The sequence below is a fragment of the Furipterus horrens genome, unplaced genomic scaffold, assembly GCF_987537825.1.
Source record: "Furipterus horrens unplaced genomic scaffold, mFurHor1.1.pri manual_scaffold_4, whole genome shotgun sequence".
In the NCBI taxonomy this organism is placed as follows: Eukaryota; Metazoa; Chordata; class Mammalia; order Chiroptera; family Furipteridae; genus Furipterus; species Furipterus horrens.
The window spans coordinates 92,649,530-92,666,461 of NW_028327174.1; the positions used below are offsets into that span (position 1 = coordinate 92,649,530).

Here is a 16,932-nt window from a genome sequence, read left to right on the forward strand (position 1 = left end):
TCTCAATTAACACTGCATGATCCTATGCAAGTTTTGTGATCAAGGGGTCCCTCGGTTTCCTCCTTTGAAATCAGATTTGCTCCCCTCAGCTTCCCTCCAACTCTGATATGCTTTGTTTCCTTTTACTTCAATATTCAGCTGGCTTTCAAAAACTATATATTGGATTGACCTACTCTCCAAATATTTTGTGCCTTTTAATTATGCTTTAGCCAGTAAATACAAAGAATAAACAGACAAAATCCCTTTCTATCAAGGAATTAATAATGGTTTAATAAGACAGACATATAAATACAGTTACAATCCTGTGTGACAAGCACCACATTAAAGGTATTCCTCATACCTAGAAATTAAAACACAACTAGAAAGACTTCTTTGGGGGTGGGGTCATTGTAAGCCTCAGGACAGCACATCTGGCACACAGAAGCTGCACAATGAATATTAGAGATGGAAGAATAGAGATCCTATTCAAGTCTTACAAGTAGTATTCAATTTTTTTTTTAAATCTGATCTTTGCTAAATAGCCTGAACTAATAACTATCCCAGGGTGGAAAATGCAGATTTATGTCTATGGAATAACATAATGACATATCTAAAACTTTTGGAGGGCACTCAAAGATAAGAATAATTTGTCTTTTGTGGGCTACAAAAATGGCATCTCAAGACACTGCAGGTGGAAGCTAATAACTGGTTCAAATTGAAAAGTCAGAAATTAGACATCTATGTTGAGATTTCTCTCTACCAAAGCTTTCACCATTGGCTTCTGTCTTGTGTGTCTCTGCTGTGGAAAGAAACCCTAAATCCAGTAAAGGTGAAGAAAAACAATCTTATCATGAGTGGGAGTACAGAGAAGCAAAGTGAAAGCTTGCTAAAGAACATTCCTGGATTTCTTTTCCCGTCCTTCTCTCCTGGTATAGTGGAGGAGGGTGATAGAGGATCCAAAAACAAACAAACAAAAACCCCTGCTGTTCTAGAATATTCCACTATTGGATTTTCTTTTTTTTTTTTAATCATCACCCGAGGACATTATTTTCCCATTGCTTTTAGAGAACCAGGAAGGGAAGAGACATCGATGCAAGAGAGAAACACGACTGGTTGCCTCCCGCACACACCCCAACCAGGGATTGAACCCACACCATAGGTATGTGCTCTGATCAGGATTCAAAACAACGACCTTTTGGTTATGGGGCAATGTTTCAACCAATGAAGCCATACCAGCCAGGGCTTCTTTAATTTAGACTTTTTAAAAATTTAAATAAGTTACTGAGCTCCTATTAGATGTAAAATATATTTAACATGTAGTCTTATTTTATCTTCAAGTTCATGTATGGCCCTGATGTCCATGTAATCAGATACTTAGCACATTTGAGGCTGCAAAATATACTTTATATTTGAGTGTTTATCTGTTTCATGTTCTTTTGTTGTGCACAAAAATTTACTCTAATGCAGTTACTAATCCAGGAACCTCTGAGATGCTTTCACCAGGAACTACTGTCCTTTCTCATTTTGACTAGACAAAACCAGTATATTTATCTCATATATAGTGTTTGTAATTTGATATATGATGGCTTTTTTTTTTAAGAGAGAAGGAAGGGAGAAAGAGAGGGAGAGAAACATCCATGTGAGAGAGATACATCAATCTATCAGTTGCCTCTCAAATACCCTGAGCTGGGGACCTGGCCCACAACCTAGGCACATGCCCTGACTGGGAATCAAGCAGCAACCTTTCAGTTCACAGGCCAGCACTCAATCCATTGAACCACGTAAGCCAGGCAAAACCAGCTATTTAATAAAATAATAAATTTTTTAGATAAATGGAACCTGGGAGAGCTAGACTAACTTTTTCATTTTACAGTCAGAGATTGAGACAAAGATATACAAAAACTCCCAGATTATAGAGACTTGCCAAGGATGAGTAAACACTAGAAACTCAATCTTTGTTTTCAGCTAGTGCTCTGTTCATCACATCCTGACTTGTAAATTTCTTCCATAAGCCCCATTTGTAAATACACGGTGGGGCAAAAGTAGGTGTACAGTTGTTCATATGGGAAATAATATAATAATTAATAATAATACAAAAATAAACTCTGTTTCTCATACTCACAACTGTATACCTACTTTTGCCCCACCTTATATACCATAAGTCAAGGCAACTTTATTTCTGTCTTAACAGGATATAAAGGCAGGCAAGGCAGCAAAAATTATGTGTCTGGGTGTCAAAGTAATCCTTGATTTATAATGCAATGCTTCTATGCTGTTTTCTCTCTTTCCCTCTGTCCCTCCCAATATTGAATTGTCTCAACACCTGACCACCTGCCATGAGTGGTCAACTCTAACTGTAAAAAGAATGAATTGGTCTACATTTCCAAGGTTCTGCTTATAAAAAATATTTTATTAAAGAGATTTTTTTTTTTTTTTTTTGGTCTGGTCCCTCAACTCCTGATCCTGCCTTGTTGCTATGTGCATAAGCTTCAGACATCCTATTCTTATTCTGTTTTGTACTTCAATATTTCAATACATGACTTTGTATCATGACTGGTCTTGGGCTAAACACTGTAGAATCCCAGATATCTGTGTCCTTCCCAGGCCAGACCAGGGAAGTACTCTACTAACCACAACTCAGCATGGTATCTGGTAACTAAAATCCCATTTGATATCTACCAGGAAGTTGTGCATATAAGACTTTGAGTATATATGCAGTCTCTAAGGAGACTTAGAGAAATGTTGCTGTGTGTAGGTAAGGTAAAGAAAACTACAGTTTAGCATGATCTTTGTGCCAAGAGAAAGGGACTATCTGTTTTTCCCTTGACTTGAAATTATAGGTAATTTACTATTCTTTTTAAGCCTTAGCAATATAAGTCATATTTATCAATTAAAATGAGACATTTATAAGAACTATGGTATAAGTGTATGTGTAGTTTTAGTTCATTTATAGAAAATCATGGTAAGAGCTATGTAATCTGAACTGGAAGACTGAAGAAAAAGAAATAAGTCTAGCTAAAAAGAATAAACAGAAGCTTCTCCTCAGGTTTCAAATCCCCCCAAAATGACAAAAAAGATCTATATTTAAAATATCTACAACAATACTAGAGGACTGGCTGGTTTGGCTCAGTGGATTGAGCGTCGGGCTGCGAGCTAAGTGTCGCTGGTTCGATCTTCCAGTCAGGGCACATCAGAGAAGGAAAACTCTGACTCCAAAAAACCTCCGCTGCCTTGCGGCATACCTCTTCAGGGGAAAGGCTAAGGGAGTAAACCCCGACAGAAAATCCGGAGCCGGAGTCCCTAAGGCGGTTTGACGTTGTAGTCAACACCGGCAACTCCTGCGGCGCACCTGAAGCCAAGCTGTATTGACTCCGTCTTTCCCTTGGACCCTTCAGCTGCGAAGAGAGGGGGCGTCTGCTGCATGGGCAACAGCAGACCCTCCATATCACCCTGCCCAGGCTCTGTAGCTTCAGCTTCACTGGAGAGGACACTCCAGCATCATCGCAAGATGTCGATTCAACACGGGAGGAGACAGATACCATGTCACTCCCGAGTCGGACTGCACAACCATTCTCGGCGGTGCAGATAGACTCTTGAGAAGCTACACCATCGTCTCTCGAGACGGATGGCTGCCGACTAGAGGACTATAAATGATAGATAATCTCCAAAGATAAATGGCAATAGCATCAGATTAAAGAGAGAAATAAGCCAAACATGACAGAAAGAACATGGCCATCAGTATATGGCTGGAAAACCATAATGGGAAGATGCAGGCAATTCACATCAGAAAAACACAAATAACAACCAACCAAGAGATGAGAAGATGCCCCATCTTGCTAGCAACAGGATAGTGGAACAAAAATAAAATACTATTTCCCCTTACCAAACTAGCAAAAATTTAAGTGTGATTCTATCAATTATTGGAAAAATAAGGAAGTAGCAATTATTTGATGGACATGTAAATACCATCAAATTGCCCTTCCAAAGGTTAACATATAATAAAACTAAGAATATCATATCCTTGACCTGATATTTCCGTCTTTTAATCTGAGAGAAACATTCTTACCCACACATAAGGATTCATGTACAAGAATGTTCACTATAGTACTTTTTGTCAGGGTGAAAAACTGGACATAATTACTAATAGGGGAAAGGCAGCTATTAAAAGTAACAAGCTAAATATACGATACATGGAGTGATCTTCAAAACACAGTGATGAATGAAAAGGCAAAGTTCAAAACAGTTGTATACTATTTGTGCAAAATTACTATATATTTCCTGAGTGTGTGAATTAATGCAAACACACCACACACACACACACACACACACACACACATACACACACACACACACACACGACTACCAAAGGATGGGAAGAAACATCACAAATTTATAACAATGGTTGCCCCAGGCACTTCAATTTCAAATGTGTCTCAAGTTTTTTAAATATATACCAGTATTATTTGTGTAATTATTGTTTTAATTCAATGCAGAAAACTAGAAAATAGTGCATGTATCAATAACAAACCATTACAGCAGAAAAAAACTAATAAAGTCAGCAATGGGCAAAATTGATTTTTTAAAAACAAATAGAGGCATTTGTCCTGGCTGTGTGGCTTAGTTGGTTGGAGCACCATCCCGAATGTCAAATGTTACATGTTCGACCTCCCATCGGACCACATACAGGAGGCATTGATCAGTGTTTCTCTCTCACTCTCTCCCTTCCTCTCTAAAATCAATAATAAAAAATATCCTTGGGTCAGAATTAAAATTAATTAAAAAATAGAAAATAAATAAAGGTACTAATAGTGGTCATCCAAATCAATTACAATAAATGTTCATGGGTGAACTTACCTGTTAATATAATAGCTAAGATTTATATAATGTGCAAAGCACTGTTAAGCATTTTACATATATTAACTCACTGTATTCTTATAAAATGAGAAACTCAGAATTTCCATTCTACAAAGAAACTAAGGCACCAAGAATTAAGTAAACTTGACCAACACCATATAGCCAGTTTATGGCAGAGCCTGAAGTCAAACCCAGGCACACTGGACCCAGAGTTATTGTTCTTACCTAATATAGACCAGTCTAGTAATAGAGAGCAATATACAAACTCAGTTTTAAAAAACCTAAATATTCAAAAGCACATCTAAAATAAAAATTAAAAACACTCAAAAATATACACCAGGCAAATATTAAAAACAAAAAGGGCAGGTGCAGCAATAACTAGCAATATAAGACACAAAAGCAATAAAATAGATGAAGGCAAAGACATCTGATAGAGAAACTTTTATCCCTTCTTGTATTAGACCCAACATTCTTATCTCAGAAACAATTAAAAAACAAACGATTTGAATCATACAATTATCAAGTTTAAATGATAGCATTTTTTAAATCTGTACAACAGGAGAATGTATTCATCTCAAATATAAGTGGAAAAATTGTTTTAAAATGGCCATGAATTAGGTAACACAAAAATTTTCAAAAAATTGAAATTACATCATAAGTACATCACAACTAAATTACAAACGAACCATTTAATTATAAAGGAGATGTTGGTAGTTGTCTATGGAATTTGCACCAAATGATTCTGAACCCCTGCTTTGTTTCCTGTTAAGGAGTTTGGGGTATTTCAGGCCAAGCCTAGAATGCCTCCGGGAATCACCAGTATGGGGCCACAGTGTGAAAACCAGGTCGATAGCATCTCAGATATGGCTCCCACCTGCCAGCTCTGTGGCTCTGGTTTGGGAGGGCTCAGAAGAGCAGTGGCCTCTGCCAGCACTTCCGGCTGGGAGAAAGCTGCCCCCAGCTCTTGCCCTAATGCCGGAAAATTCATTTCTCCCCATATGCCTGATGCCTTTCAATCTGCTGCCCCCACGCTGGAACTCAGCGAGTCAGTGTCATTAAGTCTGTGCATGGGCCCTTTAAGAGCAACTGCCAGGGAGTCCAACAGTTTCTGTCTTCCTCAGCCTCAATTCCCACTGGTTTTTACAGCCAGAAGTCATGGCATCTTCTCTTCCTGGCACTAGAACCCTGGGTTGAGGGGCCTGTTGAGGGGCTCAGGCCCTTCGCTCCTGAGATAGCTCCCGCAATTTTAATCTACCACACGTGGGTGTGGGACCAGCCCGTTCTGCGTCTCCCGCCTCTCCACACAGTAACAACCTAGTTTCTTCTTTAATCTGTAATTGCAGGACTTCCATTCAGCTCGATTTCTGATGGTTCTGAATAATGGTTGTTCTGTAGTTTATAGTTTTCATGTGGTTGTGCAAGGAGGCTAGCTGTGTTTACCTATGCCTCCATTTGACCCCTCTCTAATGATCCTATAGAACGGCAAAAGATCCCAAACAGCCAAAGCACTCTCGGGGAAAAAAAAAAAAAATTTGGAGGAATTGACTTATCTGTACCAGAAATAAACCCAAATCTGTATGATCAATTAATCTATGACGAAGTTAAAGACAGTCTCTTCAATAAGTAATGCTGAAAAACTGGACAGATACATGTAAAAAAAATGAAACCAGACTATTACACCATATACAAGAATAAACATAAAACGGATTAATGACTTAAGGTGTAAAATGCAAAATTATAAGAGTCCTAGAACTGCTTATGAATTTTGCATCTTTGTTCATCAGGAATATGACATTGCTCTTAGTGGTATCTTTTTGATTTTGTCTTCTCGGGCAAGGGAAACAAAAGAAAAAAATAAACAAATAGGGCTACATCAAACTAAAAAGTTTTTGCACAGTGAAGGAAACCATCAGTAAAATGAAAAGACAACCACTGAGTGGAAGGTATTTGCTACTGATACATGTGATAAGAGACTAATATCCAAAATATATAAAGAACTCATACAACTCAACACCAAAAAAATAAAAATAAAAATTCAATTTAAAAAAATGAGCAGAGGATCTGAATAGACATTTCTTCACAGAGAACATAACAGATGGCCAACAGACATATGAAAAGATGCTCAATCAATACATCAACTAAGAACAAGCATTGGAAAGGATGTGGAGAAAATGAAACCCTCATGCAAATTGTTGAAGCCACCGTGAAAAATATATGGAGGTTCCTCAAAAAATTAAAAACAGAACTACCATATGACTCAGGATTGCCACTTCTGTGAATTTATCCAAAGAAATACAAAATACTAATTTGAAAAGATATATGCATCTCTATGCTTATTGCAGCATTATTTACAATAGCCAAGATATGAAAGCAGCTTAAGTGTCCACTGATAGACGAATATATAAAGAAACTGGTACATACATAAAAATACAATGGAATATTATTAGGCCATAAAAAAAGAAAAAAAAGAATGCAGTCTTACCATTTGCAACAATGTAACACCTTAGAGGGTATTATGCTAAGTGAAATAAGTCAGAGAAAGACAAATACCACATGATTTCACTTATATGTGGAATCTAAAAAAACAAGACAAAACAGAAACAAACTCACAGATACAGAGAACAAACTGATGACTGTCACTTGGAGAGGGTTTGGGGGCTGGGTAAAAAAGATGAAAGGAGTAAGAAGTACAAATTGGAAGTTACAAAATAGTCACATGGATGCAAAGCACAGCATAGGAAATGTAGTTAATACTGCTGTAACAACTATGTATGTTGTTAGGGGGTTACTAGACTTACGGGGGCTCACTTGTAAGTTATATAAATGTCTAACCATATGCTGAACACCTAAAACTAACATAATATTGAGTGTCAATGTAATTAAAAGTTTGTATTTTTAGAAATTGAAAATAGACTTCCAGCTAAGATGGAGGCGTCTCCCTCACAACTAAGAAGGAATTTACAACCACTTCAAAACTAAAAACACCCAGAAAATCCAGAAAATTGAAACTACAGGGAAGTTCAGCAAAGAAATAAAGAAGAAACATTCGGCCAGTAAGGTAGGAAGGGCAGAGCCTGATTGGAGAGAATGAGGTACGGGGCTGTGGCAGTGGTGGAGCCTGGGATCAGCAACGGCACAAGGACTCCAGCAGTGGCGAAAAGCACACTCATACATTTTAAACCTGGGGAGCGATCCCAGCCCCAGACCAGACCTTGCAGCGCACAGTTCCTGCACCAGGGAAAACAGAGCCACATTGCTTCCAACTGTGAAAGCCAGTGGGGGTTGGGGCGGAGGAAGAAACTGCAGGTTTCTTAGTAGAGTCTGCTTCTTTACTACAGGAAGGAGAAGTGGTGCCTGGAAAGGGGGCGAGTGTTGAGCAAGCGGCACTGTTCCCTCTCAGACCCCTCCCCCACGTACAGCACCACAACACGGTGAAACAGGTCACCAGCACTGATGAATACCTACGGTTCCACCCCTTTATAATGTAACATGTGCAACAGCTCTACCTAAGACACAGAAGCAAACACAGAAAGCTTTGAAGATGAGGAGATAGAGAAGTATAACCCAAAAGAAGGGGTAGATCAAGGTTCCAGTGGGAAAACTAAGCTACAAGGAGATAGCCAACCTGACAGATGAAGGGATGGCCAACTTAACAGAAGCACAGTTCAAAGTACAGGTGATAAAGATGCTCACAGACTTGACAGAAAAGATTAAGCATGATAGGGAAGAAATTAAGACGATACTGAACGAAATGAAGGAAAATCCACATGAAACTAGTGGTGAAGGAAAGGAAACCAGGGTTCAAATCAACAAACTGGGACATAAGGAAGAAATAAACAACCAGTACAGAAAGAGAAAATAAGAATTAAAAAAAATGAGTAGATGCTTAGAAACCTCTGGGACAGCTTTAAACATGCCAACATCCAAATAATAGTGGTGCCAGAAGTAGAGAGAAAGAGCAAGAAATTGAAAAATTATGTGAAAAATAATGAAGGAAAACTTCCCTAATTTGGGGAGGGAAATGGACAAAGAAGTCCAGGAAGCACAGAGAGTCTCAAACAAACTGGACCCACGGAGGACCACATCAAGATATATCATAATTAAAATGACAAAGGTTAAGGATAAAGAGAAAATCTTAAAAACAGCAGGAGAAAAGAAAAAAGTTACCTGCAAATGGGTACCTATAAGACTAGCAGCTGATTTCTCAGAAGAAACTTTGCAGGCAAGAAGGGACTGGCAGGAAGTATTCGAAGTGATGAGAGGCAAGGACCTACAACCAAGACTACTCTATTGAGCAAAGCTATCATTTAGAGTGGAAGGGAATAGAAAGTGCTTCCCAGACAAGGTAAAGCTGAAGGAGTTCATCATCACCAAGCCATTATCATACGAAATGTTAAAGGGACTTATGTAAGAAAAAGAAGGAAAAAAAAAGCTATGAACATTAAAATGACAACAAAATCACAACTATCAACAACAGAAGCTAAAAAATAAAAACAAAAACAAACTAAGCAGATAACCAGAGTGTGAACAGAATCATAGGTATGGAGAGCATGTAGAGGAGTGTCAGCTGCGAGGAGGAGGTGGGGAGAAGCAGGGAAATGAGGGCAAGAATTAAGAAGCATAGTAGGAGGGTGCAGAATAGACAAACGGATGTTGAGAAGAGCTTATATGCACAACCCATGGACATGGACTAAGGGTGGAGGACTGCTGGAGGGAGTAAGGCTGCTGGGTGGAGATGAGCAAAGGGAAAAGAAATTGAAACAACTGCAACAGCATAATCAATAAAACATACAAAAAATTTTAAATAAATAAAACTCAATACAAAAACAAGCTATCCAATTAAAAATAGGAACAAAAGACATAAACAGATACTTGACAGAAGAATACAGATGGCAAATAATCACCTGAAAGATGTTCAACACCGTTAGTCATTAAGGGGATGCAAACCAAAACCAAAATGAGATACCACTATATATCCAAAAGAATGGCTAAACTTCAAAAGACTGATCATACTAAGTGTTGGTAAGGATCTGGAGAACCTGAACTCTCATACCCTGCTGAAGAGAACGTAAAATAACCCAATCACTTTGGAAACAATCCGGCAGTTTCTTAAAAAGTTAAACACATACTTATCCAGTGAATCCAGCAATTCTACTCCTAGATATTTACGCAAAATAAATAAAAGCATTTGCCCACATAAATACTTGTACATGAATGTTCACATTTTATTTGTGACAACCAAAATAACCCAAATCTATCAGCAGGTGAATAGATAAATTAACTGTACTACTCACGGAATGACTTATACATGCAATAATATGGATGAATCTCAAGATAGTTATGCTGAATGAAAGCAAGAAAAAAAAAAAGTATATACTCTATGATTCCATTTATATTACTATAACATAGTGATTTATAAGAAGAAATATATATATTTGGTCTTCATTCTTGTGTTTTGACACAAAGCTCCTAAAACCTTTGGATTTTGTTATTCCCAGCTTGGAACTGTGACTAATATACTTACTTCACATAAGTATACTAATGAGGTAATTTTGGAAGGACCCTGAGGATGGGGGTTGGTGCAGAGGGAAGAGGAGAAGCCATAGAGATTGAGTTCAGTCACCAATGGCCAATGGCTTAATCAATCATGCTTATGTTATGAAGCCACCATAAAAACCCAAAAGGTTCTGAGAGCTTCCAGGTTATCATCGCCATCAGAAGAGCGGTGCACCCAAATTCCACAAGGACAGAAGCTCCATGTTAGGGACCCTGCCATACCTCGTTCTATATACTCATCTGGCTGTTCATTTGCATGCTTTAACATCCTTTGTAATAAACTGGTAATCTAGTAAGTAAATTGGTTTCCTGAGTTCTGTGAGCCACACAAACTAATTAATCAAACCACTATAGGGTGTCATGAGAACCTCTCAATTGAAGCTGAGTGGGGCAGGGGGCAGGTGTGGAACAAAATCCCTACCTGAGGGATCTGATGCTATCTCCAGGTATAGAAATGTCAGAACTGATTGGAACTGCAGGACATTCAGCTGGTATTGCCAAAATGCTTGACATTTAGAAATTCCACACATCTAGTGCCAGAAGTGAGGTAGTGAGAGTACAGGAGATACACAAAGCAGTGTTTTTTCCTTTACAGTAATATTCTGGGAGATGCAAATTAATCTGTAGTGACATAGAGCAGATCAATGGCTACTTGCAGGTGGGGGAGACGTGAGGGATGGACAGGTGACAAAGGGCCATGAGGAAGCTTGTGGGTAATGGCATGTTCACTATTTTGTTTGTGGCCACTGTCTCACGGGTATATGCATTTGTCAGAACTTACACTGTACATTTTTTTTTTTTTTTGACATGTATGAGACCAAGCGGTCCCTGGCTGCTACAGGAGTATAGCAGACAGGTATAGTTAAGAAACAACTTTATTTTGAGCAGGGGGAACGACAAGATAGCACTTAACAGCTATATTGTAGTTTGAATCCTGCTTTACACTGTACATTTTAAAGTCAGAATTTATTATGTGTCAATTATGTCTCAATAAATCTGTCTAAAAATGGATCAGTGCAGGTGAGTGAGAGCTAAGAGCATAAGATAAATTGGAAGGTCACTGAACATTTATTTAATATTTATATTCTAACATGGTCAAGTAGAAAGAATTCAATTGTTAGCCACAAAATATCACAACAAAAGATACAGACACAAAAAATAAATTTAGTAACTATACAGACACAGCTCCAACACAGTTAATGGTATTATTAAAAACAGCAAGCAGAAATGCTAACTCAATTCCTTAAAAAGGTTTTCCTCCTACAGAATTCCCTCATCTGAAGGGAATTTGTACCCACCAACCTAATCAGAGAAGGTCCACTTCAAAAAGTCTGAACACAGACAGCTCTTCCTCAAGGGGCCTGGCACTTGAACACAGCAACCACACCAGCCCATGGGGAAGTAGATGGAGTGACAAGCAGAAGCCCCAAGTTCTTCAAGAGCTGAGCTCTTGGGAGGTCATTTAATCCCCTTAACCCTAGATCTTATTTAAAATACGTAAGCAATAGTATCTGTCTACTTACCTCGGAAGTACTCTGATGAGATGATACACTTGAAAGCCATAAAGTGGAACACAAACACCAGACATTATGCCTATGAAAAAATACTCACTTGACAAAAAATTTCACTACCTCCCTTTTCACTTTAATTAGATAAAATGAAGCCAGTTTTCAGAACCACAATCAGCCTGTAATCACACTATGATCAATATGCAAAGCTCATAAGCTGTTTACTACATTAATAATACTTATCATTTATAATCTACACTAAATATTCATTAAATTAATGCCCTTCTAAATAAAACAGAAAATGTTAGCTCCTTATTCAAACAAAGAACAATAAACACGGCTTACATTTAATAAACACAACCAACCTTAAAATTAACTGAACTTTGCATATTTTTATAATATAAAATACATCAATAAACACTCAGAAGCTAAAACCTCAATAGTATCTTAACACTTACTAAAGAGATATGACTTTCTGAAAACACTGAACTCAAAGAAATTGAAAAATTCAAAAAGAATTTTTAGGTACTCAGAATCTACCTGTTATGACCTATGACATCAAATTTTCATTCTTAACAATCTTTAGTTTTTGTTTCTATTTATCTAGTTAACCATAAATTAACACTTTTTTCAAAAATGAGTCAGCGTTTTTTCTTTTTGTTTTCTCTTACTCTTTCGCATCAATTATTTGAGAATGACATTCACCAAACAAATTGACAAGAAAAGTCCAAAATGCATTAAAAATAAATTTAACTTCCTAGAGGAAACAACAGATTATAAGATACAAAATTAAGTGTCTGGCCCAGCATGTCAAGAAACCACTATTACCGAATCCTGAAATAGCAAGCCAAACAATACGAAATCACCACTTTTGTTGGTCAAAAATAGCTAAATTTTGTCAATTTCCTATTCATAAACAAAACAAAATGATATAAGGTCAAAATAGGAGCAAAGCCTATAGCATACATACTACTAAACTTGAGTTTTTGTGTTTTTAGAAACAAAAAGTATCCTGGTGGCACTATTTTTGACTATTAGAAAATGTGTTCATGAAAGTGAAATTAAATGGTTATTTGAGTTAACTATTCCCAATTGTTTGAGCCATGAAAGCGGCAAAAGGAATACTAGATGGTAAAATATCTCAAATTTGCAACTTATGTACCTGATTTCAAATCATCGAGGCTGGCATCTTATCAGCTCCATCCCTCTAAACACATCCAGAAACAAATCATGATCACCATCAAAGAGAATCAGTCAGGGTTTCTAGGTAACTTTATAGAAAATCACCAAAGCAACAAAACCATAAAGCTAATATTGGCACACTGGTTAAAGATGATAAATGAGAACATTTTACATATATGACAATCTTATATACATTATGTCATTTATGTCCCACTACAACTTTATAGGTTGGTATTGCTCCACTTAACAGATAAAGAAATCAGGGCTCAAAAAGCAACTCATCCAAAATAACATGATTAGTAAGTATAAGAACTTAAATTCAAAACCAGTCCAGTCAGATGTCACAGTTTTTTGGGGGGGTTTCTTTTTTGAGGTATAATTGACATGTAATGTTAATTAGTTTCAGGTATACAACATAATGAAAAAATTTTCGTATATATAGTTGATCCTTGAACATGGGAATAGGAGCACCAACTACCCAATGTAGTCAAAAATCCATGTATAACTTAAGTTGGTCCTCTGCATACCCATATCCACAATTCGGATGGAAAATAATTTGCCCCTTGAATGTATATTTCTATGTGTAAGTGAACCTGTGCAGTTAAAACCCACATTGTAAGGGTCAACAGTATTGTGAAATGATAACCACAATAAGTCTAGATAGCATCTGTCACCATACATAGTTGTTAAAAATTCATTAACAACAAATTAACAAACAATAAGCGCTGGAAAGGATATAGAGAAAAGGGTACCCTAGTGCACTGTTGGGAATGCAGACTGGTGCAGCCACTGTGGAAAACGGTACGGAATTTTCTCAAAAAACTAAAAATGAAACTGCCTTTTGATCCAGCAATTCCACTTCTGGGATTATTCCCGAAGAACCCTGAAACACCAATTTAAAAGAACCTATGCACCCCTATGTTCATAGCAGCGTTATTTACAATAACCAAGTGCTGGAAACAGCTTAAGTTCCCATCAGTGGATGAGTGGATTAAAAAACTGTGGTACATTTACACAATGGAGTACTATATAGCAGAAAGAAAGAAGGAACTTCTACCTTTAGCAACAGCATGGATGGAACTGGAGAGTATTATGCTTAGTAAAATAAGCCAGGCAGTGAAATACAAATACCGTATAATCTCACCGATAAAAGAGTATTCTAATGAACAAAACAAATGAGCAAAATAGAATCAGAGGCATGGAAACAAGGAACAGACCAACAGTGAACAGAGGGGATGGGGAAGTGGGATCGGGGGAAAGAAGGGGAAGGGTCTAGTCAGGGAACATGTATAAATGATCCATGGACATGGACAGCAGGCTGGGGATTGATTGTGGGAGCAGGGGATGGGTGTGTGGGGCAGGGGAGAGCAACGGGAAAAATTGGGATAACTATAAAAGAACAACAATAAAAAAAGGCAAAAAAAATTGTTTTTTCTTGTGATTAAGACTTTAAGGTCTACTCTCTTAGCACCTTTCAAAAATGCAATACACAGTATTATTAACTTTGGTCACCATGCTATACATTATATCCCCAGGACTTAATTATGATATAACTGAAATTTGGATGTTATGACCCCCTTCACTCATTTCTCCCACCACCACTGAAACCACCAATTTGTTCTCTGTATCTGTGAACTTCTTTTTTGTTGTTGTTAATTGCTGTTTTTAAATTGCACATTTAAATGAAATCTATCAGTATTTGGCTTTTTCTGCCTGACTTATTCACTGAGCATAACACCCTCAAGGTCCATCCATGTTGCCACAAATGGCAAGATTTCATTCTTTGTTATGGCTAAATAGTATTACACACGCACACCCCACATCATCTTTATCCATTCCCCAACAATGGGCACTTAGGTTGTTTTCATATCTTGGGTATTAAAAGTAACATTGCAGTGAATGTGGGAGTGCAAATATCTTCAAATTTGTGTTTTCCTTTTCTTTGGATACCCAGAACTGGGATTGCTGGATCATACAGTAGTGCTATTTTTAATTTTTTGAGGTAACTCCATACTGTTTTCCACAGTGGCTGCAACATTTTATATTCCCACCAGCAGTGTACAAGGGTTCCCTTTTCTCCACATGCTCGCCAACACTTGTTAATTTTTGTCTTTTTGATAAACAGCCATCTAACAGATGTGAACTGATATTTCATTGTGGTTTTCATTTGCATTGCCCTGATGATTAGTGATATTGATTATCTTTTCATGTACCTGTGGACCATCTGTATGTCCTCTTTGGAAAAAATGTCTATTCAGATTCTCTACCCATTTTTAAAGCAATCTGGTTGGGATATTTTGCTATTGAGTTGTATGAGTTCTTCATATTTTTTCCATATTAACCCCCTTATCAAATAAATGATTTGAAAATACTTTCTCCTACTCAACAGGTTGTCTTTTCATTTTGTTGATAGTTTCCTTTACTGTGCAAAAGCTTTTAATTTTATGCAGTCCCTCTTGTTTATTTTTGCTTTTGTTGCCTTTGCTTTGGAGTCAAATCCAAAATTTTATCTCCAAGATCGATGTCAAGAAGCTTACCACCTATCCTCCTAGGAGTTTTATGGTTCAGGTCTTTCATTCAAGTCTTTAACCCATTTTGAGTTAATTTTGGCATTTGGTGTAAGATTAGTAATCAAGTTTCGTTCTCTTGAATGAAGCTGTCCAGTTTTCCCAATACCATTTATTAAAGAGACTACCCTTTCCCCTACTGCATGTTCTTGGCTCTTTTGCTGTAAATTAACTGATTGTATAAGTGTGGATTATTTCTGGACTCTATTGTGTTTCATTGATCTTTGAGTCAGTTTTACACCAGTACTATACTGTTTTGATTACTAGTTTTGTAATATAGCTCCTGTTTTGTTTTTTGTATTTCAGGAGTCTTTGGTTATTTGGAGTCTCTTGTGGTTCCATGCAAATTTCAGATTTTTTTTTTTCTGTGAAAAACACCATTGGAGTAATTTTTCCAATCCAATTCAAAACCAGCTCTCTCAGATGCTAGTCTTAATGCTTCACCAATGAAGACCCTCTATTAACATCACCATTTGAGTATCCTTTGTCTGCTAGATGCTTTTGTTTTTAGAATTTTCAGCAGCTCATCAAGATTACAATCTTCCTTAAAAGTATAAACTTCCAATTATAAAATAAGTAAGTACTGGGAATGTAATGTACAACATGACTCTAGCTAACACCGCTGTATTATATATAGGAAAGTTGTTAAGAGAGTAAATCCCAAGAGCTCACATCACAGGAGAAAACCTTTTTCCTTTTTTCTTTTCTTCTTTCTTTTATTTTTGTTATCTCTATACGAGAAGACAGATGTTAGCTGAATCTATTATAATCATTTTACAATATATGTAAATCAAACTTTCATACTGTACACTTTAAACTTATACAGTATAGTGATGTATATCAATTATTTCTCAATGTAACTGGAAATAAAGATTATTATCTTCCTTTTACAAATAATGGAAACGAAGATCAAGGATTTAAGTGAGATTTGCTCAAAAGCTTAAGACTATGTTTTTACCATTTGTACCCAAGATTTTCTATTAACTGCTAAACTTGCACTCCCTCTACTACACCACTCTACCATACCAAGTATGCAGCACCAACTGATATGGCCACAAACATGCAATTAAAGTAGAAATGCAGTTATTAAATTATATATTTGTATAAATTTATAAGCATTCTACTTATGCTGAAAAACTATTCTATTGCAGGAGACTTACAAATGATTCCAGAAAACCATCCAGAGATACTATCTTGTCAAATAACTATCCTAGGCAATTGGGACTAGGACTTGAGATTCCCTCAATTCTACACTGCCAGCCATCATAAAAATAAGCAAATACAGT

The 16,932-nt window shown here is 37.0% G+C and overlaps 1 protein-coding gene and 1 non-coding gene across 2 annotated transcripts in view; both read right to left on the minus strand.

The window, feature by feature from the left end:
- WASF3 (WASP family member 3) overlaps window positions 1–16,932 on the minus strand; it is a 73,088-nt gene that overhangs the window by 52,604 nt on the left and 3,552 nt on the right. The window lies entirely within an intron of this gene.
- LOC150012442 (small nucleolar RNA SNORA63) lies at window positions 11,197–11,329 on the minus strand. The gene has a single exon (XR_016510960.1). It is a non-coding gene; the product is annotated as a small nucleolar RNA SNORA63 (small nucleolar RNA).